At 36.8% G+C, this 25,457-nt stretch overlaps 1 long non-coding RNA gene across 2 annotated transcripts in view; it reads left to right on the forward strand.

Annotated features, from left to right (window-relative positions):
- Window positions 1-25,457, forward strand: part of LOC306805911 — a 75,699-nt gene that overhangs the window by 46,240 nt on the left and 4,002 nt on the right. The window contains exons 2-4 of one of the 2 annotated variants that reach the window (XR_013775331.1): window positions 14,284-14,435; window positions 17,019-17,131; window positions 20,295-20,580. This is a non-coding gene — a long non-coding RNA (uncharacterized lncRNA). Of the gene's footprint in view, window positions 1-14,283; window positions 14,436-17,018; window positions 17,132-20,294; window positions 20,581-25,457 lie in introns of those variants that run through there. The other variant, XR_013775330.1, reaches the window with a different exon arrangement.

Consider the following 25,457-nt stretch of genomic DNA (forward strand, 5'->3'; position numbering starts at 1 on the left):
TGGAAATATGTGTGGGGGTGGTACTCCTATCTTGAACTTAACAATTTATGAAAAGAAGGCAACTTTCTGCTTGCAGCCTTTTAAGATGGGGTTTTCTGTCCATGGATTTCTATTAAAAGTCTGACATCCATTTTGGCTCCATCTGTGGAGTCTGAACTAGGTGAAAGTGTTGTTTCAACCAATAATATAATTATTTCACTATGATCTTTCCTTAAAAATCTTGATAAAAGTAATGGGAAAATAATATGTTCAGGGAGCTTATCATATATGCCTTCACAGGCATTGTGGAAGTGTAATGTAGTAGGAGGTTAAACTTGCTTGTGGTGCACTGAATCAATATTTTTGTCCTAACTACTTAGTGTCAATAAATCTTTTCACATCTCTTATATATGAAAACCTCATTTTATTTTTAGTCGATAAACAAATATCTATATACACACTTTGCAAACTTTTTCCCTAACATGAAATTTCTTATTCTTCCTTGCTTTTAAGCTGAAAAGAATTGAATGAATTCCTACAGTGAGTAACTAAAGGCAGAAATGATGTAAATAACATCATGCTGGTGTAACTTCTAACATAATCTTGTTGTGCATGTGGAGCTTGGGGATTCTGACCACTGAGTTCCTTCTAACTTTGTCTTATTTTTGTGGGTTATTGTGTCTTTCTTTCATGCATATGTCAGGTTTGATAAAGCAGAAAGAAATAACAAATAGTGAGTAATCAGGTAAAGTGATCATAGTTTATTTTAAATCCTTATTTTTATTTGCTGTTCTGCTGGAGCACCATGTCTTGATTCAGCTTGGAAATCACACCAACCTTCATGAGCTTCCTCACACCAGTGCAGGGTTTTAAATTAAGGTTTATGAAGGGATGACAAGAATCTACAAGTAAGTGGTGCTGCTTCTTAGCCAGAGTAAAAATCAGCAATTTTATATATATATTTTAATGATAAGCTCAAAGAGACAGAGAATCATGGTAGGAAAGTTTTTAGATCACCTTTGATGTCTTTGTTAGACCTATACAAAGTAGAGAATTTTTGGTTTTGTGAAGTAATTTGTGACAGCTATACTAATACTTGAAAAACATTCAACAAAGACAAAATCTTGGAAAAAAAGGAAAAAAGAGTCCTTCAAGGAAAGAGACATGGCTCTGTGTATGAAATCTGCCTGTGCTCCTTCCAAGGCAGAGATCAAGGGGACAGAAAACCTCTGAGAGCTGAGAAGAGCCATGGTGAGTGCTGCTGGTGGATGTTCTATGAGCTGCCAGACTGGCTGAAGCTCTTGGTGAGCAGGGCACAGGAACAGGGCACATGGGGGGAATGAGAGAGGGCTGAGCTGGGAAAGGACTACAGGAGGGTACAAATCAGTCATTCTTTAAATCAAATAGTTTGTCACTTCTTTTACTTAATAGTAGAGAACAAAGATTTTGGGGACAGATACTTTTTTAGATTTGATTCTACCTGCTATGTAAATTCTGTCTGATTAGTATTAAAGTCAGAGGTAGTTTAAATGAGGATATCTAAAAAATTATAGCATCTGTGATTTCTGGAAAGGTTTTTACCTTCCAGAGCAGAAACAGCCTTATCCTCCCAGGCAAACAAAAAGAAACTCCAAAATGTTTAGTAAAGGAACCAAGGTATTTCACAAAAATAGTTTTGAACTGTCACAGAAAACTCCTAAAGTACTTTTTCTGAAAGGCTGGTCCAATTGAAAAAAAAAAAACCAAAAAACCAGTTACAGTGATTTAGCAGATCTTACAAGGAAAATAATTTTGGTATACTCTGGGAGAGCACAATGTAGCTGAAATTACTTGGAAATCCATACCCAGAGAGCTGCATGGTGGTCCAGATTCAAAATGGAGGGCAATGTTGAACAATGCTGTACAGTTACTCTTCTTGGGTCTGGTTATTTTCTGTGTCCATTTACTCATTTTTATAATGAAATAGCTAGAGGACTGAATAGTGTGACAGCTTTTCAAATCTGGAACACATCTGGGAGAAAATTTGGATGTGTTGGAGGATGGAAACGAAATCCAAAAATTTTATTGAAAAATTGGAGAGATACTCTGAAGGTGATGGATGAAGTCTGATGGTCCTGCTCTGTGGGAGGGAAGGCAAGAACAGCTGGGTATCAAGTTCTGCAGGAAGCAGTAGCAAGCTTCTAGTGGATCATGACCTGAACGTGCTTTAGTTTGTCTAAAAGGGCAAATCTGCTAGTTTTGCCATGGCTGGAAAGCATTTTCATAAGCACTCTAGGGAAATGTGATCCCTGATCAGGCTGTGAGTGATATGAACAGCAGTGCACCTGCCAGATGCATGAGGAAACTTGTGTGAGATCCTGAGCAAGCCTCAGCTGCAGTGTGACTGCAACTGCAGTTCCAGACTGATGCAGACAGAAAGGGAGATTCTGCAGAGCAGCAAAGAGAACTATTTGGTATAGAAATAGAAGCTTTACAAAAAAAAATGGGAAGAATTGGGAAAGACTGAAGAAGGACATCTCTTTAAGGATGTAAAATGCTGCTGCAAACCAGAAGGGAATGAACCATTCTCCATCTCCACAATAGGACAGGAAATAATTATAGATTTCTGCAAGAAAATCTGATGGTGGGAAGGGGGATGAATAGTGTTGGTGCAAAAATGAGAGTCAGTTGTGGAATGGCAGTGATGGAGACTTGCAGAACAGAAACCTGGCAGGGCTGTGGTGGGCCCAGCAGAACAGTAGATGCCTGCTTGAAATGTCTTCAGGCAGGGGTTTAAAACATCATAAAACATATCCCTTTTATGATTCCCTAAAGAAAGAACAGAAGATTAAAATGAAGAGTTTTGGCAAGGCCCACACTCTCCTGTTTCATTGCTTCTTTGTGTTCTGGGTGCTAACTTTACCTGGTAAAGAGATTTTACTGACTTGGTGCTGGAGCTTTTAGTGTTGGCAATGGAATCTCCTAGAGTTTTTTCCATTCAAATTTAACCTAGGGGTCAGTCTCCCTGCAATGACTACTTTAACTTGCACAAGGAATATTAGAATCAGAAACTTGGAATTTATTTTGCAGTGTTTCTATACTTCCTTTCATACATAAATTCAAGCAGAATTTGCCACATCCAATTCAAATAATCAACCATTGTGAATCTCAATTATCTGGGAGTTATTTATATATGTAGTTGGAATTTTTTTATGATTATTAGTTTCTATAAGTTACTTATGTTTTAACACATCTGGTCTAATTTTGGGTTAGCAATTCTTTAGGATTTTTTTGTTTGTTTTTGTGGGACATTATAATGAAAGATGAGGGAAAACTCATCTTTTGAGGTGATTGTAGGAATATGATAAATTTGCTAATCAATTTCATTTGAAGGATATATTGTTAGACAATGAGTCTGTCAAATTCAAAGCTTGACAAAATCTTTTTGTACAAACAAGTGGTTATAAATAAGCAGCTGTTTTCTGGCATAGAGGCACAGATCTATGTCTTGCAGAATAGCAAATCCACATTTTTGTGAAAGGATTATTTCATAAAAGCATCAGGTCTTGATCTTTATGACATTTTATTACCCTGCTTTTCAAATCAACATTTATTTGGACTTGGTAAATATTGTTTATTATTTTTAGTCATTCACAACACGGGTGAATCTGTGTTCTCACAGAGGCAGTAATGCATTCATCATAAATGATACAGAGTTTTGAGCATATTTTAACAGAAATAACCACAGTGTACAGTCATTTAAAAACACATTTGCAAAATACTGTTTTGCAACCAAAATGAAATGCTAATGCTGAATATAGACACAATATTTCAGATATGACAGATTCCACTTTTGCTTCTCAGTTTCTAACATTATTGTTACAAGTTGTCGTGCAGCTGAGTGCTTGGTGATTCTCAATCCTTGTGGTGATGCATTCAATTTCTGCAATGAGCTTTGCACTTAGACAAGTTGAGTAACACACAGCTGAGTGTTGGTTTTTTGATTTGAGTGAGCAGAAGTTTTTTAATTTTAGGGGTCTCAGTAAACATAGAGCAGGTGGGTTTTAAAATTTGGAGGAGGGAATGCGTGTTCAGAGAGTGAGTGAGAAAGAGAGAGAGGCTTCACTTTCTGTGAGAAACACTTGGAGAGGAAGAGAAAGGGGTGAGTTTTCCCCCCTCTAATCCAGAATCTAATTTGCTGCTGGAGGTTTAATCATATCCTTGTGTCTCAGGTAATTGTCACCAGCAGTTAGGATGGTTTTACTTCATTTTCTGAAGCAGGCAAGGACAGTTTGGAATAAGGGTTACCGTCCTGGAGCTGGTCACAGTTTTACCTCATGGAATGGCTTAGCTCATATTCTCTGTGGGCCTTTTGGGGCCAGGTGAGTGCATCTCTACCAGCTGCTGACCACACACTGCACTTTACAAATCCAGGCACTGATAGCCAGACTTAGGTTAGAGTAACACACATTGACAGCACACAAGAGTTGTAGCAGGGCCAGTGTGTTTCTGGCAGTCTCAACACAATGCAGTAATGTTTTGCTTTTGTGCACAGGAGGTAGTTTGATGGGTCTTTTGGTGTCCCATTTTTCCATACTTTTTTTCTGAGTTTACTGATCAGACAGTAAGTTTTACTTTATCTGCTAAATAATACCTAGGATTAACAAAACTATTCCTACTTTCCATTCTTATAAGTACAAAGATAGATCTAGGTTGTGTATGTCTGTTAAAGTGAATTTATATTTTAAAGGACCTGCACATTTGGAATTAATTTAAATAACCAGTGTACATTGCTGTGGGCTCTGCCAAAGCCAGGAGCAGGCATATTTCTCTGGCTGTTTAAATAAAGACAAGTCTGGGTCCAGAAGTTCTTAATAGGGCAGTTTTGGAAGCTTGCCTCCTGTCTCTATTCCCCAAAAGTTGTATTTTGATTTTAGTATTCATAACCAGCCATTGATTTTTCCAACCTAATTTCCTCCCTGATGTATTTAATATCAAGCCAGATCTGCCATCTATCTACAAATCACCCTGGCTTTACAAGCCAGCTCTGCCATCCATCTACAAACCATAATGGCTTTAGTCAGGAAATTAGAAGTAGGCTGAATTTTTTTTTTAAAGTAAAGGATTCTTAAACCACTTACTTCAGCCCTGTCTCATGACTCAGCTTGTGTTTCTATTTGTTGCAGTTCCTGGCTCATGGACTTCATCAAGTTATAACATACAGCATATTGTAGCTGATTCAAATTCTGGCAATCAGAAGGGTTGGTTGCATTTTTTCTTTTTAAAGAAAGAACCTTCCTTTTTTGGGTAAAAATTATAGAAATATGCATTTTAATGACAAGACAGAGTCAAATGAATTGCATTAGAAGAAGGAAACATATAGTATAACAACAGTATCTCTTCAGTGAAGAACAGGAAACTATTTAAAATTAATTACTGATAATTAATGACTGTAATTATGTTCTGAATTTCCTTGCTATGATAAACTCTATAATCAAAATCTTGTTTTTTGTAAAAGTCATCTCAGAATATATTACCAGAAGTAAAACTGAAGTTATAGTAAGAATAAAATCTGGAAGATCAATGACCTTAATTTCTGTCAGATTTTGAAGATAGTTCAAAAGCATCACAATTGTTTCAGTCATGCATTTGCCAAAGACATGACTCCCACTGAGCTGCAGCCAGGGAGGGATGATCCATCACCTTTGCCTTTGCTGCTGAGAGCAGAAATTTATGAAAATCAGCATTTGGGAATTTACATGGACTTACTGTGCCCTAGAATTCAATAACAAATTTCAAATGCTCTGCTGATATTGATTAATGTTTAAGATGACCCTATAATTATGTTGTTACTATTATGTATTAAGCTTATAATACCTAATATAGAATATTCATCAGCATAATATATACAATCTCCTGTACTCATGCTTTGGTTTCATATGACAGTATATTTTTATGCTACTTTGGGGGTGGAAAGACCAGAGAACTACTTTTAGAAGAGGTAGGTATGCACCCAGATGGATTTTCTAAAGCATCTGAAAAACAGCAAAGTCTTACCTTTGAACTATGAAAAATTTGCTAGTTTTGAAACTCTTGTTGGGGCTATCTTCACAAGTTTTAAATCCCATAGTGTGGAATTTCCTAAGGGACAGATTCTGTTTATGTGTTTCTGGTGTTATTGCTGGGACAGGTACTTTCCCCTACAAACAGCTCATCTGTGCCCTACTCAGCAGGGTGCCCTGCAGTGTTCACCCACTGAACTGAACCCATGGAAGCTCCTGAGTACAGAGCTATAAATTGTCAAAGATAATTACCTCGAGCTTCTGTACACAGATTAAAAAATAGAACACTAAACTGTAGAATTCTTAACTTAGGAAAAAAACCCCACCCTCTAAATAAAACATCACAAAAGTCTCAAAGGCTGAAAAAACGGTGTCAGAAATATTAAGGGTCAAGAAAGGAACCAGCCGAAAACAAAGAATTATTGAGCAGGCAGTGGATCTATGCACCTGAAGCACATGAGTGTCAATATCAGGCATTACCAGGTAATATCTGTCTGTGGTGCAGATCAGCTGGAGGAGGCAGCTTTTTTGGGAGGGCTGTTGTCCTTCCAGTATTTTTCCTGAACAACCAGATATTCTTGCTATTCCTTTTAATGATGATCTCATGATCATTGCATATTTTTACTTGTGCTTATTGCTCGTGTGTATAAATTTTACACACCTTATAAACTAATGATGTCCTACAGAGATATTTACAAAGATGACTCAGTTTAGTTGTATTTTGAACAGATTTCTTGTAATGTATCATTTATAGTGAAAGGAGAATTCATCTGATAGAAAAAGAAAGCTGATGCTCTACAAAATGTGCTTTGCTGCCAAACCCTTCATGCATATGGACTGGCTCTGTGTTTTGACAGTGTGTGAGGGGAATACCAGATGTCAACTAATCAATGTATACAGCACTCCAAAAATGTTTCTTTACCAATAAGTTATTCTTTTTTTTTTTTTTTTTTTTTCCTGTGAGCTGCTGGAATGAGCTGTTCAACATCTCCATTTAGTTATTGCTGGGGCTGTATCCTGAACTGAAAGGGAAGAGACCCTACTGAAAAGAGGAGTCTTGTGTCTCTTCTCCATGGGAACGTGAAATCTTGGAGAATTAGATAAGAGTGTTGCAAAAGCACCAAGTGAAGGTTTAAAATGTTGTTATAAATCACTATGTAAAAAGTCAGTCAGGTACAGTGCCTCAGGATTTATAGATCAGAAGTATAAATTTCAAGCAAGTTAAAATTTTTCCATATAGGTAACAGAGCAGTGGACTTCAAATCAGTTGGCTCTACACCAAAAAGTTTGAAGATTTTAAATATTTATCAAGATGTACCTTTTAACCTTCACTCCTACTGCAAAGCAGCCTAAACTCTGTCCAAATCATTAAATTAATCCTTAGTGGCTTCTTCAAAATCAAAATTTCACTTCTTTAGCATGCAAATGATACTATTAATGCCTGAAAATATACAGTACAGAAAAACCCTCATCCACCTGTCTATTTTGGTCTGGTCTGAAATCTTCGTCATTGTTAAACTATAGACACATGATATAAAATGTAATTTTAAATTAATTATTACAATGAAATGGCAAGAACTAGCTTTATTTGAAGGATAAAAAGATTACTCTTTTAATCTGTTTTAGGCTGTTGAAAAGCATGTGTGGACAGTGTAAACTGAATTAAGTAAGAGGAAAAGATAGAAAGATATGAAAGATTTTACTATGGCTCTGATTGTGCAAGAAGTTTTGGGATTGCTTCTCTTAATACAGTTCAGGAGGGTCAGCTTTAGGGAGCCCGAGAGAGCCAGAGACACAAAACCCCAGCACACAAACCCTTGTGCTGCTGGGTCCTGGCCACCTTGCCTTTCTCTCTTCAGTCTGCTCCAGCCACTTTTTCATGGAGACAGAAAAAACATCTTGCTGTGCTGAATTTGGAAACTTTTTGATCATCTGCTGTAAAGTTAGGAAGTCCAGGTAGGTCTGATTAAAACTGAGGCCAAGCTGGGGTCCTGTCATTGTCAAGTCCTTACGGTCTCATGCAGTTAAAATGAGTAAAGATGCTGATGTGAATAATTGAATATGTGTAGAGAGAGGCTAGTGCTAAGTAACCTGAAAGACAAAATCTCTTATTGAATGGGTTCCTGTTCTGGTTTTGAGACAGGTTCCATATTCCATATTTAGTTCAAATCTAGACAGCCTGTGGTCAGTCTTTTGCTGCTCAATGAAAAGAGAAAGGCCTCATGGAGTTATTGTGAAACTGAATCAAAATACTTTAATAGCTTTAAGAAGAATTGGGGTTGGAATGCTTCAATACCTCAATACTTCATGATTTTAGGAAATTACCATTTACTTTAGAATCAGAAATCTTTGTGCTGTATTTTTGCATGCCAACTTTCCTTCAAATATTTACAGTGCTTTCAAGATAAGGTGAACTAGAGTAGCATTGAAAACTAAATAGGGATATCCAAACAAGTGCTTGTTATGGTTGATTGCTGCTTTTGCTCCACATTATGTGAGCAATATTTTGACATATTGTAAAATAATAATATTTCAAAGTACTTAGCTCAATAATCAAATCTGTTAATACTTCTTAGTTTATTGATAACAATACATGTATTTCTCTTCTGTCACAAAAATAATACTAAGTTCTGTGCTAGTCTAGAGCACAGTGAGCTGTGAGAGGGGATGATTGGACAGGAAAATGTTCTGATGCTCTCCAGCCTATACCCAGCTCCTCATAGACCACAAATATGAGATCACAGCTGATGCAATTGAGAATATTTGTGATGGTTCTCTGCTCTCTATGCTGAGGTGATCTCAACACTGGGGAGAATTTTTTTACTAAGTAGTTGCAAATAATATTTTTGAGTAAGTTTTGAAGTGTTGTGTTGGATGGAAAGGATTTTGATTACTGTTTTACCACATAAATAATTTATGAAGACCTGAGAAAAATTGTTCTTAGGTCTGTTCCCTAATAAAGTATTCTTAAATAACAGCTAATTACAGTAATTTTGGTCTCCAATATGCATGTACAGGTAAGCTCAGAATTGTTTTGGTAAGCATATCTGTCAATGAATATACAGGTCTGAGAAGGATGTAGATATCAGAGCTGAGCAATCTAAACTCTAAAACCATGTTCCCCCTGGAAAGGAGGCATTTTTAATGGAAATTATTGAAATTACTTTTCTGAGTTATTGACAAAATAAGAAAAGCAAACATATATTTGGTCACACTGTCTTTTAAAAATAGCTTTCTTTTACTTATATCCACAGATCAATGAAAGAGACAGAAAAAGATAACAGTTATTGTACTTACAGCAGGGAGGTTCCTTCAAGCTGATCCTTTCCACAAAGAAAGCAAGCAATATTTTTTAATGTTTTTTATACTTATGACATAATCTTAAAAATATGATATGTGGTAGCATGTTAGCAAGTAATGCTATATATTAATAAAAAACTTTGAAAATGTTATAATATTTGGGTATGAGAAAAAAAAGCTAATTTAGTTAAAAGACTTAGATAAACAGTCCTCTTGTTGATGTCTGATCCCAGGTTTAACTGTGGAATGGGATACCATTCAAAATCTGTGCTAGTCTGCATTCCTGGATCTTGGGGATAAAGGAGGCACACTCACATCTGAGGTCTGGGAGTTATGGGTTTTGCCCTGTGGGATCCCACTGGTGGCTCAGTTATTTTTTTCTGAGCATGTCATGCTGTTTGACAAGTTTCACAACTCTGAGCTATCTCTCCAAGCTCTTTAGGTCCCCACCCTACAGTCAGACTGACCATTTCCATCCCTGGCTGATCTGTAGCTAATTTGGAGATAAAGCATGTTACTCCAAGAATAAATTTAAAGCTTTGAACTGATTTGATATAAAAATAATTTATAAATTTCAAACATATTTCTATAGTATAATTTTCTGTAGTTCTATATCAACAAATACTAAATTCAAGTTAGTTTGAAAAGAATGTCAGCATTCTTTTGTGGAAATCAGTGGAATCAAGCTTCTCTTTAACTTCAGTTATCTCTGTCTGCAGAGACATTAAAAATTTTTAGAAAGAGAAACATGATGGTAATATATTTTTAAAAAATGAATGGACAAAAACTTATTGATGAGAATTTTGATCATTAAGGAGAATTTTTCATAGTCAAGGTCTTGTTCTATAAAGAATTGGCTTTGCTGTGTTTTATTGAATCATGGGGAAACCACCATATGTCCCTGAGTTTCATACCCTTTATATATCTAGAATAATCATCCTCCCACCTACTGCCTAACAGTTTGCCAGAGATGCTCTTCTTTATGTAAATATAATGCTTTGTATTATACTTTACTTTTAATGTAAGTAATGTAACTCACTGTGTACCAATACACAGAGTCAGACTGACATGTTATAGCCTGGATAAATAGCTCACACCAGTAACTCGTGCTGAAGACAGCATCTGCTGTCCATGTGAATCACTTCCATGCAGTTTGGCCATTCTTCTAACTCTGCTACAGATAGCATGGAATTGGCCAGAGGACCAGGAGCTCATATTGGTATTTTTGGAAAGACCTTATTAGGAGTATTAATTCATGCAAACCTGTGGTTCCAGAATATGTATTTCTGTAATGCCCCTTGAAGGGATAAATGAAAACTTGAAGGGATTTTACAAAGGGCAAGTAGGTGAAACCTCAGGACCCTGGTCTGTGATACCTGGTACTATTGTGCTTTATGGATAAGGGCACATCTGGAGAAACATGAAAAAGTTCTGTTCTGCCAGCAGGCAGGAGTGAGACCTGTGTGATTTGCCCTGAGAGTCACAGGAATCTCTGGCAGAGCTGGGAAGAGAAACAAAATCTGTTCCAGTGACCAGGGGAGAGCATGACTGAGGCAACATGTCCCAGTCCTCAGCTGTCTGTGGATGTGTGAAGGTTCCTCTTTCTCTGAGTGTGCACTCAGGGGAAGTTAATTTATATTTCCCTGCTGTTTAAATTTCTCTGCTTTATCACAAAGGGGTAAATGGGATTCAAGAGTCAAAACTGGTAGATGTTTTTTCTGTTGAGCTAACACCTATCACCATCTATGTATACCTACTAGTACTATAAGTCAGTCTGTAAACTACCTAAGGAATTTTGGTTTAGGTCTCTGTGTGTTATTGTGGGGATCTGTGATTTTTGGTTTCAGAATCTGTCTCAGCTACAGGCGCTTTTTTGAGATTATTTTTCAGGGAAACAAAATGGGTTTTTATCATTAGTGAAGTTGTTTGCATATTTATCTGAAGCTGAAAATTTTAGCAATATAGTCAGTCAGTGCTTATATGTTAATTACTGAGGTGTGGAAATACTAAATTAGCTTATCCACAAATGTAAAAGGATGAGACTGTATAATGGGCACTCATTGGTACAACAGCATGACAGTCTTATGAATTAAGATTTCAGTTTCAAAGTATTTAGAAATTAAATAGGTATTCTCTTTTAATTTTCCCTGAAAATAATTGTCACAGGCATCACAATGATTAGTGTTTTCATAAGAAAAATATTAATTACTTAAAAGAATCCGCTGGTTCCTTACTAGACCTTCCAATCATTCTTTCTAGTTTACACAGTCTATTACTCTAGAGGGGGAAATCCAGAAGTCTGCACTCAGTATTTATGCAGTTTCAATTGAAATCAAATCCCCAGCAGCTTTAGTAAGACTTTTACCTAAACCAATTTCTGAATAAGCACTTCAGAATCTGGACCCTAGTGGAAATATGTAATCTGAATTTAAAAAGAATTGCTCTGAGTATACAGAAAGCTATAACATTCAGCAGCTGAAGAAGAGAATTCACAGCATCCTAGGTTTTAAATTATTAACTCCTATGAATTTGTTATCTTCTGCTTTCTTTCAAAACTTTTTACTGCAAAAGAAATTATTCTTGTTGGTGTCAGGTTTCTGCCAGTGATGCTTGCAGTGCTCTTCCTCAGCTGGAGGTCTGGTTACTCTCTGCTAAGCAGTCCCCTGCTTGTGCCACAGAAGCCCAGCAAAACCCAGCTCAGTGTATTTTCTTTTGGTAGAAGAAGGAATCATCCAGGAATAAGGCCTGGTGCTCATGAGTTAGCACAGAGCCAGGGCTCCTCTCTGCACCTCAGGTGAAGGATGTGTTCTGTCACACTCAAACTTTAAACAACCTACCTGAATAGTAAAAATTATAATAAATAATATTGGAGCATATGATAATGCTTCTGTATTTGTTATGCCTGTAATATTTGATGTCTATTTAAAGATAGTATTCAATATTTGATCTTATCTAACACTGAGCAAGAGGGGAATTGTGCAATATGCACATTTTGTCACTCTTCTTTGACCTTCTGTGTCTTCCACATTTTCAAACAGCAGTGATTTGGCTAGAAAATGATTCCATTGTGTGAATTACATTTTCCACAGTAGTCTAAAATAAGACCAGATTAGCATGGAATTTCCTGGCTTTATTGAGTTTCTTTGGCTGTGGCAGTCCTGAGTATGGACAATAAGCCCTTGTCCAGCTAGGTGACAGATTTGAGTGACACATTTATATAGAACCCTCTCTGGGTCACCATGTTACTGATTTGATCAACTGATGGTATCCAAAGAACATCTTTCCTTTCTTTGCTGCCTTATGGGATCATGTTCTTTCTCAGGGAAATTGCCTCATGAAGGTCCAGCCTTTTCTCAAAGTTAGGGAAGAGAAATGTTCCAAGACAAATCAAGCAAATATCTCTAGTTAGCAAATATCTCTGTTTGATTTATGTAGTATGTTGGTTTCACTCTATAAGTTTCTATGTATATCAGTGTTGGAACAAGGGAGTAGTTCAGAGTATATTTTGTAAATAAAAAAATAAAAAAAAAAAATCGAGGAAATTTGTATTTAATCAAACATTGTGGAATTGAATATGGTAATGCTCCCATTTTACTTTGCATGTACTTTGTTTGCATTTTATGTGACTTGGAATACTGAATTCTGTACTCATATGGACTGAAATGGGTGATAAAGTATAGTAGTGAATACTATCAGTATTTGGCATTTGGAAATCAAAATATATCTATTTTGGTTAAGTATAACTTGATGTATTTGTTTCCTTCTTCTGTAAGTGTAACGCACCACATTCCTTTTTCAACAGAACTCATTCTCACAAATTCAGAGCCTCAAGTCCTAAAGAGATTTGGTTTAATAGGTTTAGACTTCTTGGTTTAGAGAAATATGCCTTGCAATGAATTGTTTTACAGGGACCTAGTAAAATAATAAATTTAAAAATTAACACAGTGGTAGGATGAGCACAGCCTGTGCATATTTGTTTAAGAATTTGGGTCTAAACCTGTTGGTGAAGACAACAAACTTTAAAGAGAGTGTGCTGTATTATCCAGTGAACCATATGGTGCTAACAACTTTGTTGCTTGGATCAGTCTACCACTCAGATGACAAACAAGTAAGAAAATGGAACTTCATCATTTGTGAAGTTAGTAAAGAAGTCTGACACTGAGTTTTATCAGAAGATATAGGACCTTTGCTCCCTGCCTGATATTTTTGAAAGCATGTATATACTTAGAGAAGTAAGAAATAATAAATGTGAGAAAATGGAAATAAAGCCCCCCCCCCCCCCAAAGTAGAATAGTCTCTGAGGGCATGAGGGAAAAGGCCTTTATTTCTAGCCAATGATTGTGTTTTATCTTATGAAGTTCTTAGTAGTTCTTTCAATCCCCTTGGTTTTAAATGTTATCAATACTACAGTATGCAATCATCCAATACACATTAGGAAACTGTAAAAAAATAACTGCCTTCTTCATATGTTTTCTAATACATTTAGAAGTGTTCTCCATTCCTTAATGCAAATAAAACAGGGGAAAACAGGTTTTGAAAAGAAAATAATTTTTCAAAATTAGGTGTTGAGTCAGCTGATAAAGTCAGATTAGTCTGTGTGGGTTTCTCCTTTGGCAGAACAAGGAATCCTCCATAATGACCCAAGCAGTTAATGAGCAGTCCCAGTTTCCTGTGCCATTCCTTCTGAACACCATCTTGTTCTGTACTGGGGTCAGTTTAGAAAATCTTTGAAGTACAGAAGTGAAGCACAAGGACTGGAAATGTACTGGTAATTTTTCATTAGCTACTTCTCTGCAGTGTGGAACAGCATCTCATAATGGCCCAAAACTGCCTGAAGCTTTTCTGGTAAGCATTGTAGGTGGTACAAAATGCAAGGAGTTAATATACTGAGGGAGAATTTGATCCAAAATGGGAAGGTATTGCATGAATTCTTAAAATCATACTTTTCTCTTGTTTTCTATAGGTAGGCTGGGGATATTTTTAAAATCCTCCCACTGACCTGCCAAATCAAAGGATGGAGTTACTCAGTGTCTCCTTTCCATTGAATGTTTGCCACATGCAAACTTTCATCTTCTGTTTTAGTGTGTTTGTGTTCTGCTAGGCTTCCTTTCAAAGGTACGTTTTTTGCTAACATATGAAACTGCAAGGCAACTTAATCATATAAATGACAGGTCTAATGTCTTTGTCTAGTGGTACATTTCTTATCATGGTGTGGTTTGATGATGATAGGAATTGTTTTTTATCATTCTATGCCCTGCAAATTCAGAGCAAAGAAAACTAACTTGCATAGGTTGTAATTATAATGGATTTTTCCCTCCTCATTGTATGTGGATTAGAACCAAACCAAATTGTAATATCTTTCTGATTTCTTTTCTTTGCATTAGGAACAGGAGAAGGTTAAATATATCCAATAATCTTTTCTCTGTGGAAAACAGCTACCAGAGAGTGAATTGCAGCTGCTAATGTGTGGCACCAAAAGCCCTTTCATCCTGACTCACAGCTCCAGTGTCAATAGCTATTATCCCTGGACTAGTAGTTTACAGTTAGTGTCAAAAGCACCTGACATGTTGCTGGAAGCATGAAATAGATCAACTGATAATGAAGATTACTGCTGGTCTACAAAGTTTCCTAATCTAGCTATATTAATAATTCCTTTAAATTCAGGTGATTTTGTCAGAAGGAGAAAGTCTGAGTATAGATGTTTAAAGGGACATAAAAGGAAATGAGGCTATGTGTGTTAGAATAACAATTTCAAAGTTTTGGTTAGTTTGATTAATTTGAAATGCCAGCAGGTTGAATTAATTCTGAACTTATTATTATTGAGTTTCTTTCTGCTGATTTCAATAATCTTACCTAGAAGTACTAAAAAACCCTCTCCAAAACAAAACAAAATACCCAATCAAAACCTACACAAGCAAGAATGCCTGATTTTTTTAAAGTTTAAATAGGAACCTTTTGTATTTATTGAACAAAAATCATGGTAGAGTATTTAACCATTGTTCTTTTGTTGGGGTTCAAAATTTTTCTTCATAACTTTTCTACTGAAGGTCTGAGACATAAAATTCCCTTATTTAATGACTGGAAAAAATATTAATTAATACTACTCATAATTTTATTCTTATATTCTCTCAGATGAATTTGAGATATCACTACTCATTTTCATTAGGCAGAAATATTTCCTAGGTGATAGTGCAGGCCACAATGGTTTGGTGTATTTCAGTTCCATTTTCAATATTACAGGAACCTCCCTTGGGCTGTTCTACCCTGTACCCTCCAATCTTAAATGACACTGCTCCACTAAACACATAGAACTGAAATGAATCATAAAAAACATTAAATGTGAGTTCATATTTTTCCCCATTAGCTGTGCTGGATAAATAAAAGGTGCTCTGTATCTTGTATCAAGCTGGGCCTATCTCTGCAATGCTGTAGTTTCATCTGAGCCCACAGCAAAGGGAGGCAGCACATGCTGAGCTCTGTTTCATGCTCATGGTAATCTCACTGTGACACATTTACTTTAATCTGTCAGTGATTCATGTTTGACACAGGCTTGAATTAACATTAAGAGAATTAAAAGAATAGGAAAACCTTTTATTTTTAAAATGGAGATGCAAAACAGGCAGAGAGTTGAATGCCTCTAGCCAAGACAATATATCAAAGAATGTTCTGTGGGATAGACCCAAAAATCAGGTGCTCTTGCCATGAGGGAGAGGAATTTGTTTGGAAAAAAATATATAAATAAATCTGGGAAAACTAAACAAAATAAGCCATTTACACTCCTCCCTCTAGAATGGGAACTGCATGCAATGGGCATAACCAGACTGAGGCATGGTGAATTAATGCACAGGCAATTTCTGCAGCAGTCACTAAACACACCAAAGAAACCAGGCAAACACAACAGAGCTGTGTCTTCTGTTTTATAGAAAGAAGCTTGGTGCCTGATGAAGGGTCAAATGAAAAAGTGACCAGGTGAAGAGGGAGGATGCTTTCTTTAAATGCAAGATTTTGGCTTCCACTCTGCAAAAACACCCATTGAGATGCATGTTCCTAGTGCTGTCATGGTCTAGCCAAATTTGTGACATCTCCCTCTCCAAGGGGTGATGCTGGAAGCCTTGTAGGTTTCAGATCTACTTTATATTAGAAACTGAGATAGTCTGTGTTGATACCACAGATGTTTGGATGGTTACTCTTGCTCCCAGATCTAGCAGGCTGTAACTGGGCAATATTCATAGGAGAGAGGAGGATTTATGTGTGTCTCCTAGCCAGGGAACCCACTTTCAGATCAGAAACATATTAATTTTTCCTTTTAACTAGGTAGAACCAAAAACATGATGATACTATTTATCAGCATGTTATTGTTGTGCTCCATAAATCTGACCCAGGAAACTGGCCTGCTTGGTCATCAGGTGAAGGTTTACTGAGCTAAGCCCTAAATAACAACTTGTATTGGGACAAATATCCATAAGGAATATTTCAAGGAAAATTTCCCTTGAATAACAGCTTCTGAATTTTGTGTGTTTTGCTTTGGAGAAATATTGGTTGGCAATATTTATGCAAGAGCTATTTTGAGTTTTCATTAGAATTTGAAAAAAAAAAGCAATGCCTGTCCCCCATGGTTTTTTTACTAGGAAAAAAAGGTCCATAATTTCCAGAAGCAAATTATCATTTTAACCCTTGTTTCCCTATTTTCTTGTCAAGGTTAAAAGAGTGAAGTGTGCTGGAGTTGGGAAAACTCAGTGTTGGTTGGAGATGAAGTCACCAGCATTGCATTTCTGCACCAGTCACAACTGATAAGTTCAAAACCACATCAGGTGAGGTTATTGTACCCTTGACTTGAAATGTGAAAGTCAATGCATGTGCAATCACATATCAATGCTAAGCCTCTTCCTTGTCAAATCACATCTCAATAATGAGTTTTTAACTGTGAGTTTGGCTATATAAATTGTCATGTTTCTTCTGCATTCGTGCAGTATGAAGAGATAGATAAAAATACCAATATTGTGGTAACTTCTGCATTTTAGGTTAAAGAAGCTCATATAATTTTCCTTTTTATTCAAAAAAGAATTGCTAGCAAATCAAAATAGAAAACACAAGCAAACAGAAGAGGGAATATTTGAACTAGTACATGCAAAATAATTATTCAGCAGTGCAGACTAGTCTTTTGCAGGGCTTTAAATAATATATGTACAGAGATTAGAAATCCCTGCAAGGAAGTTTTTAATTTTTTCCTGTATGCTTCTCTCCAGTATTTTCTTTGAAGCTCGCATGGCATATCTTTTAGCCTAATTTAAAATGGTGTTTTTACATCAAAAAACTGCAGCCAAGCCAATACTTTTTCCTTAAACTGGTTGTTCAAAGAGGAAAAAATTGTTAAAATTTGTTGTTTAAAAACGTTCTGCCTCATGTTAGTGCAACCTCTCCTCTCCTCTTCTCTCCTCTCTCCTCTCCTCTCTCCTCTCCTCTTCATTGAAAATGTTTTTGCTCTAAAATATTTTGCTCAAAAACATGATAAAGAAATAGATACTTTTCTTTAGGTAATGGATGGCAATACAGTGGTTAAAAATCCAATAATTCTTAGCTGGAAAGTACTACTAAATAGCACAAACTTTTTGTGTTACAAAATTCTTTAGCTGAATTACAAAGTATGTGGAAGAAAGTGCAGAATGATCAGGGGTTAGAAACAAAACTAGAAAAACCAAGGTATAAAGACATACTATATTAAGCCCTGCGGCAGTGCACCTTATTTATACAACAGAGAATGTCTACAGAATAAGCAACCAGCACAACAGAGGTATGACTAATAGATAGGTATGAATCAGTGGATTTGTATTCTTCTCACACATTCCTCTTCCCAAAAGCAGAGAAAATGAAAGAAACCCCCTCCTGCGCTTTCTCACACATTCATCCTTTTCAAACCTGATGCTCACAGTTATGATAGTTAAATTTTAGCTTTGGGCAGCCCAGGGTACTAATCTTGCATGACCTGTTCCAAATGAAATCATGCCCTTATGACTCATTTGCTTTCCCTGTCTAATTTTTTTTTCTCTTTGAGAATCCTGTATCCAAGGACTCTCTCTATCAAAATAATAATAATTTAAAAATAATCTAGAACCTCTGTCTTGTTGCTGTAGATATAAATGTGAAGAGGTAGAGCATAGGTTTTGATATTGTGGAATCTGGATTACTTCTAGATCACAGTTTTCCTGCTTCAATTTAGTTGCATGGAAGGACATTTTCTTAATGTCAGGTTTATTACTACCCCTGAGTGCAAATAAATCAATACCTAATTGCAGTATAGTTAAAATATATTTATGAATTTGTTTTTATGGTTCTTATAGGGAGGCAACTGCTAAGAATAGAACTCAGCCCTAGGTAAACAGGTTTATCTCAGCTCAAGGTGGTCATGAAATCAACACTCCAGAAAGTAGCTTTGTCTCTAAAAATATCCCAGATATTTTATCACTAATTATTAATGTAAATTCAGATCTTCCAGGGTTTTTTCTTTTTAAGTCTAGTACTTATGGGTTACTTGGAGGTATGTGGATGAGTTTCAGCCTTTCACAATACATCCTCACAAAAAAAGAATATTTGTATTTTTTATTCTAGAAGATATATACCATTAAACCAGTCTGTGCCTTAAATGTGCTTTTCTGTGCAGCTGGGGTTTGAGAAGGATTCCAGTGATTCATAGGCCTTGTCCTGGATCTTGTACAATAGCACATTAACCTTGGTGGAATATGTTAAAAGAACAGGGTCTTGACCTTGCAACATTAATGCATGTGCCAAGCTGCCCCTGTGGGACTCCCTGCATCTCCCCTGGAAAATGCCTAAAACCATAGACAGGAGTATTGATTTTGCAGGGGGAATAATGTTAGGGTACAAACCATACTCTGCTCCTTCTCTTGCCTTTCCAATGCAATACAGAAGCACTGCAATCTGCTTTCAGCTGTGGTTGGAGTTAGCAGATGAATACAGTGGGTAAAGGATTGTTGGTTTTACCCAACCTCCTCGTTGTTCTTGTTTGCCTCTGTAATTAATGACAATGTGTTTTTCTCGTGTTTCTTATTTATGGCTGGGTAACTCCAGACTCAAATGCCAGATCTGATGAACCTGAAAGGGAAAGTAGGTGGGAGCAAATTTTCCAAGAGTGTTATTCTAGTTGACAGGTCTGCCTCTTGTGACATTAATAATGCTTCACAAATGTTGATATAAATCAAGATAAAGCCAGAAGCAAACCATAGGCAGGATGGGGAGCCTTGGCTCTGCAGTTTTAGCATCCCCAGAGCTGATAGTAAGACTGCAGCTTTCAGCTGTGAATAACTTCCTCCTTATCTCAGAAACTTGTACAAAAACATAGGTTCTACATCTGCCTGTACATATGAATCACATCAGGCATCTGCAGGGTCAAATCAGCAAACTTGATTGAAAATTTGATCCAAAATAAAGTGGTTTAAAAAAAAAAAAAAAGCTGTTTTCATGGACATTGCTGGGCTCAATCTCAACATGTCCCCAAAATCTAATTCTCTGGCTACTTCTATGAGTTTGGAGACCCACATTTCTAGAGCACTTTGGCATCAAAATGCCAGTTTGGTCCTTAAGTCCTTATGTTAGAAGGTACATCTAAAATTTACAGAAACAAGAATGTAGCTGGCAATCTTGCAGAGTTTATGTGCAAAATCAGTTGGTTATAGGCCTTATGCTGCTTCTGGAAGTAAGGACAAATATTAGTTCCTCTTGGTGCTGCAGAGCCCCTCTCCAGCTTTTGTGGGTGGTGAAGTGCTCAGACTGAGATTAGTGAAGAACAGGGCAATCTACAAAGTACACAGGAGAGGAATGAGACTGGAGCCAAGGTAAGTGTTTGCAGTACTGTGTTAGAGTCCCTGCCTAATAATGAAGTGCCTTTTGGAAGTGAAGGACATTACCTCTCCTGAATGTAGACTTCTGTTCCTAAAATATGTCTTTTAACACCTGCAGCTGCTGATTTTGCTTTTCTGATGCTGTATGGTTAAGACAGCAAACACCAGAGGATAATATTTTGGCAGGAACTACTCTGTCTGCACTTTTTCTTCCATGGAAGATGCACGAAGGTCAAAAAATTCCAAGGGAGGTTTTGTGGACAAGAGAGCTGCATGTTCCATAGTAGAAGGTGGATGCCACAGTAGCATTATAAGAAATTGGCACTGTTTCATTTTTTTTGTAGATGTTCTCGCAAAGCCCTTGTCTTCCACTGGTGTGTGGAGCTCTCTCCTGATAGAGAAAACTTTTTAACTCTAAAGTCATTTGTCTGTCTGGACCAATAGTTAAACTCTGCTCACCTCCTGCCCAGCCCCTCTCTCTCCACTCTCTCTCTCTGACTGGTCTCAGAGTCTTTTTTCACTTAAGCTTCCTTGCAAATTGAGAGAAAGCTCTTCCTTGCTTTTTTACCATTCCTGACCATTTTTGCTTCTGGAATCTGTGTACAGATTCTGCTTCCTGACACCTTCCTTCTTTGCCTTGCTCAATATTCAGCCTCCATTAAAGCAGTATGTATCTCTAAGCAAAGGCATAATCTTTCCAATTAACAGTGAAATTTGATGGTAAATTCTAGAGTAAATTCTAGAGCAGTAACTCCCTCTTTGAGTTACTTGTCTGCATCATCTAGATCTCTGTACCAAAGAGGGATGTTGCTCCAAATCTGAACACTAAGGATAGTAAATGCATGGAAAAAATGCCCTCAAGAGCTTGAATTTCCCAGGAAACCTTCATTTACTTCCACCAAGGTATAGGGAAAAGGCAATTAAATGGCTCAACATCTGCACTGCCTACTGAACTGCAGTTGCTGAGTTTAATGCAGCATTTGCACCTAGCAGAGTAAATCAGCTGTGCAGCAGGCTGAGCTTCTGATTATAATAAGATAGGACAATACCCTACCTGAGAGACATGAATCCCCATCTCCAACAATGTGATAAGACTGAGACAAAGAAAAAGAAAAAAAAAAATTGAATCCCCCTGTCCTTGAGGAGAATGGACCTTGTTGAGACCTTGGAAATGTATTTGGCCATTCTGCAGTAATGCAAAGGAAGAACTTACTGAGTCTTTCTGGGCAAGATTTCTGATCTCCACAATTAGAGACTGCTGAAACTCCATGGCATGGAAGCTTCTCTCTGTGTCTTTCTTGATGGTAAACATTTGAAATATTGCCCTTAAAACACTTCCTTGAGTTGTACACTTTAGTGCATTTTTCTGATGTTACTAGACTTAAAATTTGTGTTTTTATTATGTGAGCAAGTTTCTCCCATATTCCTGGATTTTTACCAAGTCCCTTGCAACTTTGGTTTACTTTCAGCAGGTCCTTAAGTTTCCAAGGAACAGACTATGACAATTTGAAAAGGGTTTAGCTTCATTTGGAGTTGTCTACCAAACTATGACTGTGTCTATTCCTCTAAAAATTGCTTTAGTCCTCACCTTAAAGAAGAATTTGCAACTTACTATTGCACATATTACAATGTAAAATTGTCTTTTTCATGCAACCTTTGAGCATTTCACTATTTTATATTATTAATTTACTTTCTTTTTCTTTAAATGTAAATAATCCCCTAAACAACAACATCAGATGATGGATTCTCTTCATTTATATAACCTTGACTTTACCAGGTGCATTTATCCCAGAAAGGCCTGGCAAGCCCCAGGGTTCTCATTTTTCTTGTAATCTCCTTTTATTGGCATCTAAAGTGGCATTAAGTATACAGATATTTTGACCTTGAAGTCTTCTCAATAGAACAGAATAGCAAGACCCCTTAAATAATAAAAGAGGCAGTTCATAGTTTTATGGTTATAAAATAAGATCCCATTTCTTTTCAAATGATGTGGTGATTTTTCAGTGTCTACATTTACTGTCTCTTTGGAGACTTACAAGTTTGTTTCTTTCATCTCCTGAAAACACAACTAAAATCTAGAAGAAATTTTCTTTTTAAAAAAATGCACCCCATTTTCAGTTCTGGAAATGCTAGTTCTCTTTCACCATCTATGCCCTTTCATTCTTCCTATAATAACCAATCCTCTTTTTCCTTTTACTTTTTTTTTTTTTTCCTTTTTCTTGACAAAATGCTTTGTGTTTCATATTGTCATGCTCCATTTTGACTAAAGATCCTCAAGCATTTTGGATATTCAGTATTAGCCCTTAACTGCTCACTGCACAGACTTCATAAATACTATATTAGCTTTCTCTTTAACAAAAAGAGCCAAAATGTCCTATTTTTATTAAGAGTACAGTGATGAAAACTCATGTAATTTACTTTTGGTACAGTCTCTCATTAAGAGAAATGGAAAGCTGATTTTATAGTCTGAATTGGTACCTTGATAATATAATAGCATATGTCTCATTGACAGAACACAATAAAATATATTTCATTGATACAACACCCCAGTTTCATTTTAATAAGTAAAGAGTTCACAGTATTCCAGACAATTCATTCTGTGATCAAAGTGTTGGCAGAGATTTAAAAAAAAGCTGCCTGCTGGACATATTCTCCTACATTTCTCCATGGCACATAAAGCATTTAGGACTAATTACCATTGTCACCTTTGGAAAGCGTGACTTGAAAAACTGGAAAGAGGAGAAATCAGAGCCTACCCTTGCAGCTCTGTGCCATGACATCTCCAGGGGCAGCAGGGTCTGTGTCTCTGGGATGGCTCCACATCTGCCAGCAGAGTGGCCCTGGCACATCAGAAACCTCCCTGGTTGCTCAGGGTCCCTCCAGCAGCAATCTCAGCCTCTCAGGTGCCTCTGCTGGGCAGGGCTGCAGAAAGGACTCGTGGCTTTTAAAAGGCGCTGAAATTTCTGGGGTTTTTGGGCAGAGCAGATTGGGTGCACTGACAGGAGCACACAAGGATGGGGTGGGGGGTTTGCAGGGACTGCAGAGCTGTGTTTTAGATGTTACAGTTTGGGAATCCATTATTTGGATGTAGGAAACTTTTCTTCAGTGAACCTTCTGCTGAAGCAAGCCCTGTGCCAGGTTACCATCGAGTGATTTACTAACCCTGGAAAAGTGAGAATGGCACAGCTCAGTGGCTTGTGTGAGCTTCTTGTCCCTTAAATGGCTGTGTATGAGAATTTTATATTCTCCCTCCGTGCTTCTCTTTTTCACACTCAGTTGTTCATTCTTCACATTCTCGACTTTGTTTTCATCCTATTTCTCAGTGGAGTTTTTCTCTGCTCCCTCACTGATCCTTCATTTGTAGTCTCCCCTAAGCAGAATAACAATCAAGTGACATTCAGTTTTGTACCAGCCTTTTCAAAAAAGTGTGATTTGAAATTAAAGAGCATGAATATACCATCTAAAAATCTGTATGCAGATTTATGTGTTGTGGATAAATCAAAATTAAAATATTTGGGGAATTGTTTTTAAAATTGCAGTTTACGTACAAATTTACAAGGATAGTCCTTAGCCTTGAAAAAACCTTCACTGGGATTAAAATTGTGCAATGGGCTAATCCCACTAGAAGACATGCTGCAGATACTAGATAATTTTTAATGCAGGATAAAATGGCAGAGATTGCATGTTTACTCTCTGTTGTAAAATTATGTATCATTATTGTTTGTTCATGTTTTCGTATGTCTGTTAATTGCATATAAATGTGAAGATTAAGCATATAACATCAGATAGGAATTCATGTGCATGTAGAATTCAATTCCACAATACCACCATAGACAAAATCACTGTCTCCAAACTATCCACACATTCTTCTTCAGCAAATAAATGGGCATGTAGTTAAGTCCTTCAGTTCCTTTGAAAAGCAGGCTTTAAGCACATGCTGATAAAAGTAGTTTATGGTCTTGTTAAGATGTATGGGCATAATCCACGAAAATGTAATTGTTGAATTTAGCATCATGCAAGTGTTAAAGTCTGAAAACAAGGACCTCATTTACACCTGTAAATTAATTTAGCATTGCCTAGTAAAAAGCTTTAGGTGTATAAAGCTTCATCTGCAGTACTAAAAGATACTCTTACAATGTGCCCATGTCAAAATCAACTGCAAAAGTTTTATACAAAGTCAGATACCTTATCTAGTGTGTCTAATACTTCTGAATATGTGCATGTGTTGTGAGTTATAGGTATAATAATTCTGGCTTATTTCCCCAGTATAATGCTTCATTTGTGAGCTGAAGGCCTGGATTCTGTGGTGCATGTAACCAGACCAGGGTAAATCCTGAGAAATGCTTTATCTGGAATCATCTTCTCTAGATGATTCTTTTGCATTAAAGCTACTTTCACAGTGATGTCTTCAGAAAAATGTTTTGAGACAGCCATTCAGATTATCATATGAAACAACTCATGGTATTTTATCTTCTCACACAAGATTTAAATCTCTCTTGAAAGACATAGTTAATTTTTAATGATTTTTCTCCAGAACCAACCAAATTTTTAAAACTAAAACTGATATTAGTCCCATGAACGAATGACATCAATTGAAATGTACTTTTTTTTTTTTTTTCCAAGGTGATTGATGTAATTTCGTATTAAAGTGACCTTTGTTAGAAATGTTTTGACTATAATGATTTCCTGTCCTTTTTGCTCAGCAATCAGAACAGCAGAACTGGCATCAGCCTGTTTCAGCTGCTTACTGTTAATGTTGCAGGGAAGCAATCTGCACTGAATGCCTGAAGGATGGGCAGTGGCTGCAGGTGGGGGTCAGCACCAAGAAGCAATGGAAATATGAAATGACAGCTTGAGAGGTTAACAAGGAATCAGAGCTGGACCTCACACCACTAAAAGTACAACTGCCACCTTGAATTTAATTATTTTACCCTAAATTTCTTAACAAGAAGTTTTGTTATCAAGTGAATTTGGTTTCTGAGGTGTATGGGATGATTCATATTTTTATAGGCTGATCTTTGTGTTGGAAGTCTGGCATCTAGAAAACCTGTGATTTATGCGAGTGATACCTGTTACATAGTTATAGAAACACACCTGCATCTGTAAAACTGATTGATAGCTCCTCATATGAAACCATCTTATTATGAGTGACTACAAGTGCTTAGGATGGCAGTGATCTTTTGTAGATTCTCTGGATGAATGTTGTTTAAAAGATATTTTCATTTAACAGGGATAAGAAGTACAGTATGGGAAACTGCATGTTCCTCACATGGAGCACCAG

Source organism: Erithacus rubecula, assembly GCF_903797595.1.
Source record: "Erithacus rubecula genome assembly, chromosome: 10".
Classification (NCBI taxonomy): domain Eukaryota; kingdom Metazoa; phylum Chordata; class Aves; order Passeriformes; family Muscicapidae; genus Erithacus; species Erithacus rubecula.